This window comes from Miniopterus natalensis, chromosome 15 (assembly GCF_054644295.1).
Source record: "Miniopterus natalensis isolate mMinNat1 chromosome 15, mMinNat1.hap1, whole genome shotgun sequence".
Classification (NCBI taxonomy): domain Eukaryota; kingdom Metazoa; phylum Chordata; class Mammalia; order Chiroptera; family Miniopteridae; genus Miniopterus; species Miniopterus natalensis.
In genome coordinates this window covers 26,141,938-26,159,540 of record NC_142095.1, presented here as the reverse complement: position 1 = coordinate 26,159,540, position 17,603 = coordinate 26,141,938, and positions in this window count along the sequence as shown.

Here is a 17,603-nt window from a genome sequence, read left to right as displayed (position 1 = left end):
GACATGTCCCGTGGACTTGCGCCCTTTCCAAAGTCATTTCTCTCTAGAGACCTTGACCAGCACCCCAATGACCATGAATAATGAATAAAGAGACATAAGACAAGGTCAGCAGGGAGAAATCTTGGTCCCAACCAGTAAGATATTATAACTTTTATGTTGTGGATGTCTTTGTAAATAATCTTAATTTTCTGGAACAAGATGGGATGAAAATATGTACAATATACTAACAGTCACTACCTCTTTTGGAATACGGAGTCTTTTGAAAATCTAATGAAAGTTACCAACCGTCTACTCAGCAAAAACAAAAACAAAAATGTCCTCTTCTTCATATAAGATTTTGCATACAATTTCAGGATGCTCCGGTCCTCCTAAAGCTATACCTGAATTATAGTAAATTATTCTTCACAATCATATCAAGATTTGGGAATTTAACATTCATGAATTGGACATATTGGCTTACCCAAGGATCCAAGGCATCTAGACAAATCTCAGGTACTGTCTGTAACAATGACTGTTGTTCTGTAAAAAGAAGGCCTTGGCCAGTCACTAACCCTCTGATCACTCAGCTGCTGTCCACACCCACATATCAACAGTCTTTTGTAGAGCTCTACTCCAAATCCAGGACAAGATAACCCTCCAGAAGTGATTACACTTTATTTTTTATGAAGGCAGCTCTGAAAAGCAAACTTCTAGAGCTGATGATGGACATGAATAGATGAGAGGAAATGATGGGGTGATGGGTGTATTTGTCACAATCCATAGAACTGTACACCCCAAAAAGTGAAGGACACTGTATGCTAATTGAAAAACAATAAGCCAGGATGCTGGGGGACTCCAGGGTAGAAGGCAGACTGAGACAAGTGACTCTATCTGTAACGATCAGTGTTAGACATAAGCTTCCAAAAAGGGATAAAATAAAAAGGAGCTGACCTAAGTAGCTTTGGAAAATGGTGCCTGAGCTGGATACTAAGGCTAGGGACAAGAAGACTTGTCCATAAACACTGTACTCGAGTTGATAAATTTATTTCTCATAGGCGTATAGGTTAGCAATCATGAAACTACATGTATGTTAGGATTGAACAAACAAGCAAATATATTGTAGATAATAGAAGTCAGTTTTCTCGCTGTCATAGGAATAAACAAGAAGGGAAGGCTGGAGTAGATCCTGCAGTGCTGGGTTAGAGGCAGAGTTATCAGAGTGAACTCTTATTTATTTTAAAAGGAAGAGAAGGGAGATATATGTATTTGTGTAAATACATAAGTTAGTATGTCTACATATATTTCCTAGCTCCATCCACCTAGTTGACCTAGGGCAAAAAATAAAAATAAAGACAGAAAAACCAAAAGATAGGGTGGTGCCTAAAGGACCACGGAGTCTATCAGAAAACGCTCCCAGTGGCCAAAGCTGGAATGACAGGCATTGCTTGCTGCTTTGCTTGAGGAACACAATTACTGTAGTATTGAATCACAACCCAAAGAATAAAATTAATATCTGTGAGTGCATATTGATATAAACAACTTATTGAATGAAGGACAAATTTCCCTTAAAAATAATTCCAAGTAGTATGTGTCGATAGTCCCCTCTCCTAGAGTTGGGGCTGGACTTGATGACTCATGTTCAAAGCATAGAGTATGGAAAGGGAAAAATCGTAAGTTTACAGAGGACAAACCTGGAAAACAACAGATGCTACCGTAGCCAAGTGGTCAGCGGTAACCCACCATGTGCCTTCAATAAGATGCAGTGAGAATGGCACTTCGTCTCTGTAGTATTCTTCCCCCAAACCCCTAACCCCAGTTTAATTATAAGAAAACATCAGGCAGACCCCAGTTGAGAGACTTCCTACAAAATATCTAAACGGTGTTCTTAAGAAATGTCAAGGTCACGGTGAACAAGTAAATACTAAGAACACTGATCAGAGGAAACTAAAGAGACGACAACTAAATGCTTTGTCATATTCTGTGTTGGATCCTGAAACAGATGAAAGGACATTGGTGGAAAAACTGATGAAATCTGAATAAAGCCTGTACTAATCAATGGCACTGCACCAATGTTAATTTCTTAATTTTGACGAATGCACTGTGATTATATTAGATGTTAATGTTAGGAGGAGCTGGGTAAACAGTTTAATAAGAACTCTGTACTCTCTTTGTAACTCTTCTATAAATCTAAAATTATTTCAAAATAAAAAGTAAGTAAAATCTGAAATTGTTATTGCTTCAGATACATGCAAATATTGTTTTCATTGTTAAAACATGTAAAAAATGTTACTGATTCAAAAAATGAAATTAAAAAATAAATCAGCACTGCACTCATTACAGTATGCTCCTGAAAGTGGGAGGCTTATACATTGTTTTCTTATTCTGCATTATTTTAATGCACTGTTGTTGTTTCCATAATGATCTGGATTTAAATCTGGGAGAATGTCAGTTTGAGTTTTATGCAAGTGTTAAGTTTCTCCAGTTCTCTTTCCTGGTCTTCAGAGTAGAACTCCAACTGGGGCTAGATTCTGAAATAATAGAAATGAATCCTCTCTAATTGAAATTCATTTGCGATGCCTGAATTAGGTCCCCTCCCCTGGGTTTCACTGAGCCCGAAGGCTTCTGCCTGGGCAGAGGAGAGAATAGAAACGGCAAATAAATGTCCCAAGTGAACCTGCCACACAGAAACTTTCAGCGAAGAGCCTGTCTTCACCGTGAAAGGTTAGTTTGAACTAATTTGGATATCTGCATCCTTCCAGATTTGTTTCGTGCCCATTTTCGCTGAAACATACAAATCACTGATGGCAGATAGAGGCGTGGGCCGCTCTGCCATAATAGGTAATTCTAGGTATACAATCAGGTGTTTTGTGGCTGTCACTTAAGCAGCCCCTGACAAACATCACTGCCGATGAAGCCTGACACAGAAAAATGAGGCGCCTTCCGCCTGTGTCTTGTGCCAAAGCATCAGGTGAAACACATCATCGGTGACAGGGCAGCATTAAGCAAATTAATGTTCAGGCATTTTTAAAATAATAATTTTTTAAAAACAAAGAATTTCTTTTTCAGGCATGATTAGGGAGAAAAATGGTGGCCATCAGTGCGGAGATGGCTCTCGGCCACTGTAAACAGGTTCCAGGGGGCTCGGCTCACCCCTGCCGCCATGTCTTTCACTTTCGGGAATCAGCAGAAGGGACTTGGGGCCTGAGTGCCATCCTCCCCTGCAGACTCTCAGCTGTGCTGTAGGAGGGAGGCGCCGCCCTCGGGGAGCCCGCGAGGCCCGGAGGAGGCCGAGCGGAGCGCGGGGAGCGGCTCTGAGGCGCAGGACGGCCCCACGGTCCGCGCTTGCCTCGGGCCCCAGAGGCAGTGGCTCCCTGAGTGGCTCCCCTGCCCTCACCTTGCCTGCTACAGCCTCTTCTCCTCAGCACAGCCAAATTACCTTTTAAACATGTGCATCAAGTCGCATCAGTTCTCTGCTTAAAAATCCTCCAATGGCTTTCCATCATACTTGAACTAAAATTCAAAATCCTGACCATGGCCTACAAGATGCTGGAGACCTGCCTCTGCCCTCTCCTGTTGACAACCACCTTCTCTCCCCCTTACTATGCTCCAGTCAACTGGCCCCCTCAGCTGTTCTTCTAACACGTGAAGCCCTTTTCCACCTCAGGACCTTTGCACTTGCTGTTTCCTTTTTTCTAAAATGTTCTTTCCCTAGACCTTCTTGTGACTCATTTCTTCATTTCGATTATCGACTCAAATGTCATGTTCTCAGAGAGGCTTTTCCTGACCACCTTATCATTTCTTAACTGCCTGCCCCACTAGAATAGAGACTTCCCATAGCACTATAGTGCCTAGAATAGTGGCATGGCCATCATCAAGACTATTCACAAATACTCCACTTCAAGTGATTTGGCTTTAGCCAATGAGACATAAATAGAAGTAACATGTATCATTTCCAAATAGAACCATGAAGAGCCAGTGCAAGATTCATCACATTCCTTTCCCCCTGCTACAGAGGTCAGGGAGGCACATGTCTGGATGGAATCTGAGCAAAAGTCCCCTGATGACATTGGACATACATCAGAGAAAAAATTTAAATAAAATTTAAAAAACCCTGGGCTTTGGGGAGTGGTTTGTTAGTTATTTCAGGATAATCTAACCTATCCTGACTAGCACAGTGCCTGGATGGATGGATGGGTGGATGGATGGATGGATGGATGGATGGATGGATGGATGGATGGATGGATGGATGGATGGATGAATGAACACAGTAAACAGTCAGCTGACCTGCTGAGTCTGGCAGTACTCCTCTCTAGAATCTGCAACCACAGCCCAACTCAGATTTGTCCATAGCCGATAGGATGAGACCAGGGCCAAGGCCAGGACAATGAGCCCAGGGGGAGAACACAGGGCAAAGTGAAGGCCTTACTGACTGCTAGAGTTCCAGCCTAACTCCGTAGCCAGGGCTCCCAGCATGCTCCCTCTCACGCTAGGGTATTTGCTCAGAAAACAGTTCTCCCAACAGAGCCTTAGGAGAGTGGCATGTCCAGTGCAGGAGCCTGGGCGGGGCCCACTAGGCAGTTTCCTTTGACCATTCTAAAAGCACAGCCTTTGGCATCTGCCAGACTTGGGCTCCAGTCTCTACTACTCCTTAGCTATGTGACCTCCATCAGTTTACTTAACCTCTCTGAACTTCAGTTTTCTTACCTGCAAAATGTGGGCTATAATAACCACTATCTCATAGGACAGTGAGAATTAAATAACAAAATGCATTTACAACACTTGACGAAGTGTTTGGCACAGAGTATGTGCTTAATAAATGATAGCTACTAATATGAGTATTTTCCGAAACTCTAAGCAATGTCTCAGGTAAGAACTACAGGACAAGTCTCAGAAAAGATAAGCCACCTTCTCAGAATGGATCAAATGTGGTAAAAATGAATGAAAAAAATATTCTCCTAAAACAACCAAAATGGACCCAAATCTAAAATAATTTGAATTCAAATAAAATCACGGAAGGACACAGAGAGGAGCCCAGCCACTCCACACAATTCAGCATGCCACTAAGGAATATTCTTATTGGTCATGTTCGTTGCTTTCACTGTTATCATATTTTTGCACAGACCTTTTAATCTCAGAAATTAAATGCCTACTCTAGAAGATTACAGGACTTCTTACCCTCCCTTCTCCTGGTTGTATTTCCTTTTGAGACATTTTAAAAGTTTTCAGGAAAAAAAATGCTGTAAAAAGGCTAGGTTGAATTATGTGTTACATTGAAATTAAAATGAAATTTTAAATTATCATGCAGTTTGGGATGATATAGAATGAGTGATAATAAATAAAGATTAAAAGGATGATGGCAGATTCTTTTTCATGGTGTTTATTTTTTTCCCTTTCTGTTGTTTATAAAAACCTTCTCAGAAGATTAAAAATAATATTTCTTTCCCTATTGATTTTTTCTTTTCCGATTTGGCAAACATTAATTTATTTCCTGTGTTTCTAATGGAGCTGATATTAATATAGGTTTATTTATTTATTTCATCCCCTGGACATTGGCATTACTGATAACAGCCCACTCCTGAGGACTGCAGCCAGGTAGCTCAGGAGGTGACAGAGCATTCCTGGGGACAATAGTGCAGGATCCTGTTCCCACTAGCCTCCCCCCAGTGTCTGCATGGAAAGGCCTCTGGCCTACACCACCCAGATTCAGGGGACTTCCAGCCCACCCACTGCCTTGTGACAGCTGTTCTGGAACTGGTTCACAGACCTGTTCACATGGTTCCTTTGGCTTAGAATTTCTCTACTCTCCTCTCCTGACTTCCTTTAGGCCCCAGCTCAGATTCTGTCCTTTGGGATGAAAAGTGACCTTATTTCTTCTTTATGTGAAAGGCAAACCTCCCAGAAGAATAAGTTTCTCTTGTGTTTAATTGCAGACTCCTTAGCTCTGTTGAGTGTTGCCATCAATCAGATTTTTTTAAATGTTTTACAGTAATTTCTTAATTTTCTAATGTGCTCTTACAGCTTTGTAAGTTTCCAGAAATATTATGAAATATTTTCCTCTGTTACTTCACTTAAACATTGGGAAAAAGGAGAGGTAAATACCTCTGATCAGTTACCTGAACTAGAGTTCTCATGTGAACATTAGGATCATTTTTTTCCAATTAAAGTTATAGATTAATTTGGGGATAACTGACATTTTTCAATAAGGAATCCTTGGTACTGTTTAGTCTGTATGGTACTATTTAAATTGTTGTTTATTAAAATTTTATTTTACTCTGTTTTCCTCATGCAATCTATCTAATAATATCACATTTCCATCAAAATATATCCTGAATCTGATTACTTATCAACACCTTCTCTGTTACTACCCTAGCCAATGATTACTTAAAAATTTACCTTCAACTGGGCATTGTTGAATTATAGGGAAGTTATTGATGTTTTTGTATGGTTTATAGATAAAAGCTATTCAGAGACTTAAAATTCAAGAAACCACTTTTTAAAATTTGTAATACTGTAGTTCTAACAATTTTTTATTTGGTTCTTTCGGCTTTTCCAAAGAGATAATCAGCACCTGTAAATAATAAAAATGCCACCTCTTCTTCGAAGGTTATGGATTTATTGAGGTTTTCGACCTCTAATCAGGTAAACTGCAATCATTTAATATTGTGCTAAAAAAGTATCCAGTTTACTGAGAGTTTCAAACGTACGTCTTCTGTTGTTTGATTCCCCATTAAAAATGTGCAAATTTCTTTTTTCATTCATTGACTAGGGAATGTGTGTTGTAAGACTGGGGTATTCTGACTGGCCTCAATGCCTTAATTTAAATAATACTCTTTGTCAGGTTAAGGGGAAAAAAACTTTATAACTTTTCTTACTTTCAATACAAAATTTATGTTGTTTTATTAACTTTCCCTTCAGCATCTTTTAAGAAGACTATATAAATTTTTTAATCCTCAAAAATCCTTTAAGGGAGTTTCTATCTTGACTTTCATTTTTGAAGTCAGGACACTAGGCCCAGAAAAGTTAGGTAATTTCCCCAAGGTCACATGACACACCAATGCCAAAACCATGATTCCAATTTGTATCTCTCTGAGACTTTGTCATCTTAACCACAACATTGCTTTGTAGTTTTGGGTATGTATACACACACACACACACACACACACACACACACATACACACACACACAAACATATATAGTTTTTCTTCCATTATATTTCCATCTTGATGCCAGGGAGCCTGGAGAGAGGAAGCAGCTGGGGATTTAGGAGATTGAAGGGCAGTGTTCATACTGAGGTTCTTGAGTGGGCAGAAGGAAATGGAACACAGAGTAATTGTAAGGCCCTGCTTGCCCCGCCGTAATGATTCTGGGCTGGGAGCTGGGGTGGTGCCAGGAGGCATTTGACCGTCCTAGCTCCTCCGATTAGTTTCCTCACTGCTCACCTTGTCTGTTGCTCATGGTTTCATCCAGCAGGGGCATGGAGTCCCCCTGGCGCGGCTCCCATTGTTGGTAGAATTCAGGTTCTTCTGAACTGTCTCAACATCAGTGTACTGAGATAAATAATGCCCACCACCAGCAGTTAATGTCCTCCCAGAACCTGTGAAAGTATGTAACATTACTTGAAAATAGGGTCTTTGCAGGTGTAATCAAGTTAAAATGAAATCATTCTGGATTTTGGGGGACCTTAATCCAATGACTGATGTCCTTATAAGAAGAGGGAATTTGTACACAGACACATTCAGAGGATAGATGGTCATGTGAAGAGGGGGGCAGAGATTAAAGTTATGCTGCCGTAAACCAAGGGACACCAAGGCTTGTTGGCCACCACCAGAAGCTAGAAGAAAGGGAGGATTCTTCTCGAGCCTTCACAAAGAGCATGGCTCTGCTGGCACCTGGATTTCAGACTTCTAGCCTCCAGAACTGTGAGAGAATAAATTTTTGTTGCTTAAGCCACCCAGTTTCTGGTGATTTGTTAATAAACTAGTACAAGCAGGACGCTTCCCAGAGCCATCGCCCCAACCCCACCCCACCCACCCTTACCTAGCACAGCTACATGAGCTTTTGTTTTTCTTCTAAATAGGGGGAAGAGTAAGTGCAACACTTCATTTTTATTTAGGGCTTATGTGTAAAGTACTATTCTTCAACCCTCCAAAAAAGACATTAGATAAGTGGGGAGACAACTACATTTCAATAATTCTACATTTGGCTTTAAATAGATTTTTCAAACCAGGTGCACACACCTGCATGAGCAGAAATAAATACACATCATTTCAAAACCCTTTTCTTCTCCAAAATCTGAAGGTTGGACTAATAGAGCCATGGCTATTTTTCCACCTTGAAATGTCAGTTCTCAGAATGAACATACAAGTCATCTTGCCATTCTTTCATTTTCTTTCTTGGTAAACTTATCTTTGGGGCTAACATTTCAAAGAAAGAGGGATCTCTCCTTGAGGACTACTCTTAAATGGAGTTTTCTGGACCTTTCTAATTTTCATGACGAAGTTTCTTTCATGTAATGAATTTGTTGTTTCCTTGTGTCCCTGGTGCCAATATCCAGAGGACTGGTACTTTCCTGTTTCTTCTAGTGCACCTTTTGTTTATTAATTTCTTCTATGTACGTGGTTTTCCATCTCTCTTTGGGTATATTTAGACATCCTTGAGTTTCTGGGCTACTAGACATGATTTTTGCTCTTAGCCTCCCATGACCCTTCTTTATTCTTTACTCCACATTTTTTTTGCAGTCCTTCAGTTTTGCAACTTGTTTCCTTTTTAGAAATCACTGTTTAGTTCTTTTAAACTTACCAGCTCATTCAAGCCTCCTTCAGGAGCTGGGGCTGCCTCTCTCGTAACTTCTGCAGCTGGGGTTACAGAACTTGCTTAATTGAATCAGGGTCACTGCATTCACTTAGATTTGTTCATTGTTTCCTAAGCCTACACTGGGGGTTATTTATCTTCTTTTTATCAAATGATGCTGTTGTTTTCCTGTTACAGTAACCAGGAGGAGGAATTTGGACCTGTTTTTAATCTACCTTCTTCTAAGAAGTCTCCTATTATCTTTACAGCTTTTGTGCCAGTCAGAACTCTTGCTCTTGACATCTCTTCATTTCCTTAAGATTCTTTTCACATGCCAAATGTCTCACTTGCAAGTTTATTTTGCATAAATTTTGGATCAGTTCTTTGTTCTAAATAATTTGTTCAGTGTTATACCAACAAAAATAACATACAATAGCTAGCACAATATTGACTTGCCTACTTAAACCTATTGCCTTAAAACTTTTCTTCTTAAAGTATCATCTTTCTTAAAGAAAATTTGGAAATTAATCTTGTATACTTCTCTATTAGAATTATTATAAACATTTCTACATGTTATAAAGATGTGCATAGGCATACTTTCAATGGCTGGATAATATTCCATTAAAGGCAGCACCTTTCCCCACAGCTAGACGTTTAATTTGTAGAGTTGGTATGTAGTGTTTGGCCTGCTAAGCATCCTTTTGTTCCTCTTCAGGTAATTACACTCCCTCATCCACCTTCCCTTTGGAGAAACATCTTTCCTTCCCTCACATGTGATCCTGGTGGTGTTAATCTCAGTACTTTGCCTCCAGCTTCTCCCTGCAGTCCCAGTGACAGGTGGGCACATGCCTCAGTCCTGGTTAATCCTAATTCCTGTGCTAGTTCAGACCTATTCCCAAAAGCACTCTTGTGACTCCAGTCCTTTCCAGGTTATATTACTTGGAATGCATTTGCTGCTAGTGACAGAAAACCTAACTAACAATAGCTTAAACCTCAGGGACACTTATCATTTCACTTACTTAAGAAGCCAAGAGGCAGGGATTGTTATGGGTTGATTGGTGTCCCCTCAAGATATATTCATGTCCTAACCCCAGTACCTGTGAATGTGACTTTATTTGGAAATAGGGTCTTTGCAGATATAATGAAGTTATGATGAGGTCATTAAGGTGGGCTCTAATCCAATATGACTGCTGCTCTTACAAGGAAAGGAAAACCCATGTGACGACAGACACACACAGGGGAGTGCCATGTAACAATAGGGGCAGAGCCTGGCATGATGCAGCTATAGCCAAGGAAAGCTAGGATCGATGACCGCCACCAGAAGCTAGAAGAGGCCAGGAAGCATTCTCCCCTACAAGTTTCAGAGGGAGCCTAGGCCTGCTGAAACCTTGATTTTGGGTTTCTGGCCTTCAAAACTGTGAGAGAATAAATTTCTGCTGTTTTAAGCTACCTGGTTTATAGTAATTTGTTATGGCAGTCCTAGGAAATTAGCACCATGATGCATTAAGATCCCAGGAACTACACAAGAAATGAAAAGAAAGCCTGTCATCATAAACACACAGAGATGAACTAGTCAATAAAGTCAGAGGACATGTAAGCTAATACTCATTCATTCAAAAATAATTTTTACTAAGTGCCAATTATGTTCCAGGAACTGCCAAGTGGCAGCAGGCAGCATGACCAAATAATGCAGTGCACAAACTTTGCTATGATCACTATTATTATTATTGCAGCTTTTAATAAATGTCACCATTTATTGAATATCTAATATATCCCCAGCCTTGTGCTTTGTGCTTTCAAGACATTATCTCATTCAGTCATCTCAACAATCCTGTGAAATATTACTGTTGTCCTGATCTTCTCCATCTCTAACAAACAGAAAACCTAAGCTCTCAACCAATGGCACATTTTATGGACTGTTGAGTGAGAGAGACTGATTCAGGAGAACCTAGTGACAGCCATCTGCACCTCGGTCTTTGGAAAAAGCGCAAATAGTCCTCCCTGTTGTAAATACATCAAACACCTGCACCAAGGTAGTCTGGCTGCTATGGGCATGGCCCAGGACTTTAGGCTTCTGCATGACTCCACACCATGGGATCTTAGTCTGGGTCAACAGTCAGACATTCTCATAGTAGCTTCCCTTTGGAGGTCAGCCCGAGGACCACCCTCAATCACTTGCAAGTCAATTGGTATTTCTGAGAGTCCCACAGATTATATTGGCATTTCTAATAAGAGCCTGAACGTTTCCAGTCCTCAGAGACTGCATAGCCCAATGAAGGTTGTGGTCAACATTGTTTTATATATGAAAGCACCAATTAGAAATATTTTTTGAGGTGGGAAGTAAGTCAAGGATGTTTATGCTTAAGAGCTGAAGAATGCTTACTAAACTATGAACACCTACACTATTACAGGAGATGTTGATTGGAGCCTCTCCAAAACAGGTTTCCTATTTTAATAAATAAAAAAAATGAAACACCACACAATAGAAACTCTGTGAAGTACTGCTCTCAAGAAACTAATGTATACAGCATTTTTCATGCTTTTTGACCTTGTATCTATCCTTTCCCCGCTCCTATTAATTTCCTATAGAACAGTGTATGTAGGACATCAGTTATAAAACCCCAAGTTAAAGCACATTGTAAAATTGCCCAAGAGGTGCTCACATGAAAGTGAAGAGCAGGACAGTGGTGTGCGGCATTCTGAGAGGAAGGTTCTACCCACATTTGGCAAAGTTTGGGTGAAGGCTCATTGGCAGAAGGTTGGGTCCTCAATGCTGCCAAATAGGTATGACCATGTTCTTTTTGTTACAGAATTGTAAATAAAAAATCATCCTGCACTGAGACATTTTTGTATCTTCTAGTCTGGAATTTTAGCAACTCTAAGACGTTTTGAAAGGATAGCATTTACCTCTCAGAAAGGGAAGTCCTAAACCACGCGCATGACCACCACCTGGTACAGGTGTCTCGCAGCCATGGGTGACACATCCAGTGATGAGGCATAAACCAGAGGCTTGAGATAGACACAGCACCTCCTCCTCTTTAAAAGTGAAGATATAAGTCTTCATGCAGTTTAGTGAAAACCCTCAACCAAGCCTTATGGCAAGCCCATTACGAGGCACTAGAAAGAGAGAAAGGCAAAAACACAGCTTCTGCCCTTGAGGGGCTCATAGGTACTGAGAAAGGCAAGGACACGGCCAATGAGATGAGTGGGGTAGAAAAGGGACGTCAGGAAGGGGACAAACCACACACAGCTGTCCAAGGGGAATTCACTGAGGAGGTGTTAGTAGAGCTGAGCCTTGAAAGGTGAGTGAGATTCGCCCAATAGGACACGAGGAGAGGAGACATTCAAAGGCACAGAGGCCTGAAAGGTGATGACAAACCCAGAGACCAATAGCTCTGGGGTTGAGGCGTGGAGTGGTAGGTGCAGAGGGTGGGGGCGCAGAGAGAACGAGGCTGAAGGGGTAGGTCGAGGCAGGCTTAAGAAGCCTAGTAAAGGACCCAGATCCACCACCAAATTGGCTGTGTGGCTTTTGTTAATATGTCATCTGCCCTTCACTGGCCTCATGATTTTTGTTAAACACAGTTTCTGGGGGCAGGTTCTCAGACTCTAACACTCACTTGTGTGATCTTGGTCAAGTTACTTAACTTCCTGTTGCTTCAGTTTCTTCTACTATAAAATGTATGAACCTTACAGGGTTGTTGAAAGGATTAAATGAAATGATATATGTACTTGAGATAAAATAAACACAAATCAGTGTTTGTGCTTATTTTACTGTTGTTACGTCACTACCATTATCTTTGCCATCTGGGAGGATATGCTAAGACACTGTGTGTGAAAGCGCTTGATAAACAGAAAAGCAGGCCGTGACAGTTATTATTACCGTGCTCATTACCTGCCTCAGTGTCTGCAGAGCCGGCGCGGTGCAGCCTCGGGGCACCATCCATTCAAGTCAGGGTTGGTAGAGCTGTACACCAAAGCCAATGAAACTGTTCACTTACTGTCAATCTCTCTGTATTTTATGTTTTAAATGTAGCTATTGTAAATGGCATATGGTTGGAGTTTTAAAATCTAGTCTATCTTTTAATACAAGCAGTTAGCCCATTTTTGTTTAAATATAATTATATATATATATGGGGGGAGATCTCTGCATAGTTAAAAAATAAATTTTAAATCACAACTTAGCTTTCAGGTCAAGCGGTCTCTAGACTGCTCTTGCCTCTCTGATTCAGTCCCGGCATAGAGTCATTTTACTTCAGGATGGAAAGACTTCAAATGACCTTTTTCTCTCCCCATTCTACCGGTTCTCTGTCTCTTCAGGCAAAGAACTGAGGCAGGAAAATCCACTCTGCCCCAGGTAAGATGTTTGCTTAATCTGTTCCTGAGAACCTGCCCCTTCTCACAGCTGGCCGGAGGGGCTTAGCTTGGCTGACTTGCCTTAGGACAAGTTTTAAGTTCTCCAACTGCGCAGGGTTCAAGAATACTTTTTTGAAAAGCCAGTTTCTCTTATACAAAACAACACCTTAGGAAATCCAAGCGATTTATTTTTAACAGATTGTTAAAGGGCTCTAAATCACCAATACTTGCTGCGGGGCACGACGTAAGACTGGGCCATCACTATCAATCAAGGTGACGGCGTTGCAGTGAGCAGAGCGCTGGACAAAGCGAGAGGCACAAATTAAGGACGTTTTCTGGGCTAAGCCCCTGGTGGGCAGGGGCCCTGTCTGGCTAAATTGCTTTGTGCCAAACAGAAGAGAAGAAACGAGAGGTGTTTTTTTAAAAAAACATTAGTGATGGTTATGTGCTGCAAAGTGAGCAAAGGCTGGAGCTGTCTGGGGTGTTTGACAGAAGATTTTCTTGAAGGAACACAGGACCTAAATCCTCAAGCAGGTTGAAATCTCCTGGCAAAAGAATCATGGAGAAAAGGCTAGAATTGCCTCTGAGCTTTAAATGCCTCACATTGATTTGTTTATGATTCTTAAAAGATGCCATCAACTACCAAAGGTTCCAGAACAACTGGGCACAAGTGCCTATTCCACGGGGGTGTGCATTAGCAGCTTCCCCAGCCCAAAGCCCCAGGAAGGCCCCCGGGCCCCCCGCCCACCTGCCCGGGCCTCCCTCACCCACCCTGCGGGTTCCCTGCTCTGCTGGCCTGGGCTGCAAGACATCACCGAGCAAGCAGCTGTGTGGGCCTCTCTTCTCCTCTTCTTTTCTCCCTCTTCCCTTCTCCCTCCCTCCCTCTGTTCCTCTCTCCCCTCTCCTCTCCTCTCTCTCTAAACCTTTTACACTGCAGTTGAACAAGCCCCTGGATAAAGACTTTATCCAAAAACCCCCTCTTTAAAGTTATTTCAAATTTCTCTGCAAGGCTTTCAGAAATCTGTTTGTTTGAGGGCAGAATTAGATGTGACCGGCGTTTTATTGTGACATAAAACCATATTTCTTCCCTGGAAGATTAAAAAATAAAATCGGTTAATAAGAAAAGCTGTCAGCAACAGAAAATGGCTGACATAATCCGTTTATCCTCAGAGCAATAAAGATATTGGTCCTTGGGAGTCTATCCTCTCTCTCATGTTATTTCGCCCAAAACATTATCTTCCCAGCATTCTGATGGATTAAGAAGTCATATGGGAGATAGCAGGGAAATGACAGATACAAAAAAATATATAATATCCTTTCATTTCCCCTCCTCCCTCCACACTCACTCATACTCCCCCCTCTCGCATTCTCCCTCCCCCTACCCAAAACACACACACACTTTATTTTCTCTCTTTCCCCTCTCCCTGACACCCTCCCATTTTTCTCACCCTTTGGAAAAGAAATAGATCTTCTTTTACCCACAATTCCAATACTCAGATAATCCTAGTCGGGGTGATGATGCCCTACGTGTGCGCGCCTGTGTGTGTGTCACTTGCAAACATCTGCATAGACACAGGTCGCCAGGTGAAGGGATGAACCCTCGAGAAGGGCGTCGAACACCTCGAAAGAGAGTTAAGTGTATCGAGCCACACTGCTCAGTGTTTAATCTAGGATTTCTGACAATAGTATAAATTTCAGAAATAAGGCTGAAGGCAGCACAAGTGAAAGGAAACAAAGGGAGATTTGGAGAGGCAACAATTAAAATATTCCTTGGGTTTTAGGGGACTGAGAAAACCATTTAAAATAAAAAGCATAGTGTGGCCAAACTTGTTTTCCTCTTGTCTCAATTAATGGTACCAGTCACCATCTTTTCTCACATGCACGCAGGTTGTTTTGGGGAAAAGATTTTTGAGATCACCCCTGAGAACCCTCAGGATGCTTTTAAACTGCTTTACAAATAATCCCTAAGCACCCCTTCCTGGGATCTGAAGGAGGGATAACAGAAATGCAAATAGAAACTAAGCAATGTCTCTCAGATATATTTTTCCACTGGGAATGTTACCCTCTTTTCCACCTGAGTCTCATCACTCTCTAACTAACCATTTCTCTCGGGTAAAAAACCAGCACTTTGGTCAGTCGTATGAATTTTTTCAAACAGCTAAATGTTTAGAGACCCTAGTTGTGTTTCCTGGGAATTTACCAAATGAGTTTGCTGCTGACAAGTGTGCTCTCTTAGGCAAGATGACAGGAAGCTGTAAAAGGAATAAATACCAGGAGGAGACAGGGAACCCAATAAATGGTTGTAAAATGGAAGATTCCTGGAAATGGGTTTCAATATGTCCCTGAAAGTGGACTATTACATATGCATATATGTACATATACATATATATTTTAATATATAAATATCACCTAAACTATACCACTCAATTATTAGGTTTACCACTCCATTTTCAGAAATGAAAAATAATAAAATTTACCATTTTTCTAATAGCTAATGCTCAAGTATGTCTGTGAATGCACTGTCCTCACGTGGGTGCAGGAATGAGAGTGGGGCAAGTTAAGGATAAGAGAGGATGTGAGATGAGGGGGGACGATGTGGTTTGGGGATTTCACTCCATAAATTACCTTTTTATCCCCAAAGCATGTGACTATTTGCAAATGACATAATAGAAATGCCACCAGGGTTCCAAGGAGAAAATAATTTTAATATCTTTCAATTCATATACTTCTATCTATTCACATCTTTCTACAGCAAATGTCTTCTGGGATTATAACTTTATATACATTTTGAAAGCCAGTTGCTATAGAAGCCTTTAATTGCATTGTACAAGATACACTCCACAAAAAACATGATGTTACCCACTCAAGACAAATATACACATTTGACTACAGCAAAATCTATTTCTTTAAATAGCTATGAAACCAGATGTTAAAGAAATGTCTACAGAAATTAAAAATGGAATAAACTCATAACTACATATACTGAAGCTAAAAGTTTAATTGAAGAAAGTGTTGTTCCTCAATTAAAGTTCTTTAGGAAATAAAAGCTGCTTGAATTTTAAGTGTTTGAATGCTATAGCGTGATGCTGAGCCCCTAAAATATTTCTATGTGATAGTATTATTGATAAAAACCAAAACTCTGAATTAAATTAATTTCTAGTTTGACAATTGACCATGCCTAAAATACAATTCATTTATTACTTCATTGAGTGTGTTACTGTCATTGTGTTAAGCCAGGCATTGTAAATCATTCTAACGCAAGGTTTAATATGGCCATAAGCCACTGCTAGAAATTGACTAGGAATTAGCTTGGCATTGGTTACAATCCCTGGATTATACACTTTCCCTATAATATTTGTTCATTCTTCTTTCAACAAACATTTATTGAGTGCTCACTGAGCCCAGTGCTATGCAAGGCACCAGGGATCTGCAAATAAGTAGGACAAGCTCACTGCCCTCTGGAATGCCAGTCTGGCAGGAGGGGCAGACCAGAGACAGGCAGCCACACCTCAGGGTGGCGGGTGCTCTGACAGAGGAGGCAGAGGACTGGGGGCACCCTGCCCATCCCGCAGAGGGGGGCTGCAGCCCAGGCTGGGGGTCGTGCCGTGGAAGTTCCGTCCTCACACACCACCGGCCTGCTCCGGCGCCAGCACCGTCCTGATTCTGGAGGACAGATGCCGGTGTCTCGTTCCCAGAGCCCTTCCAGGGCTTCTCTGCAGGAGAGTTAAAGGGTGTCATGGTGGTGAACACCTACTGTACCTCTGTGTGGACCTGCCCATCACTTATCTAATCTAGTAGCCCTAAAATAATCACAAACTGTGAAATTGGACAGGTTCAGCATATATATTTTCTCCAAAAGTGCTTCAAAAATGGAAGGTTTGCCAAATTATTTTTATTACAAAAATGTCAAAAGTCAAGACATTTCTAATGGTCATGCTCTCTCCATCATAGCACTGATAACACTTTACGTAAATGCTAAATGACCTGTTTGTCTCACCCATGGCGTTGTGAAGTCCTTGAGAACTAGGATCGCTCATGGTGTGTGGTCCATAAATGTCTATCAAATTCAATCCAATGGAAGTATTTTCTAGTTATTGGAAAGTATAAGTCATCAATGTTGAAAATAATTTAGTTGGTCAATAACAAAAAGTTACTTTTTCCCCAACAATTGTCATAGCAGGATTTCTAGGTACTTTGTATAATTCTTGACTTGGTCATGGAATGTGTTGTTCTATTTAAATAAGGTATTCAATTTTATAGGAGATTACCCAAAATACTTTATTTGAGTTATCAATTTAAAAGAGAAATCTTAGAATATAATTTACTTAACAGTAAAACTAAATGGACAAGATCAAACTGTTGATGATTCAGGAGGCAGATCGCTGTGAAGATCAAGTGTCACTTGCTTAGAGAGTGCAAATGCCAGTTAACAGCATTCTTTCAGTGACTTGTCACTGGAGTAAGAGTCTATTTTAAAACA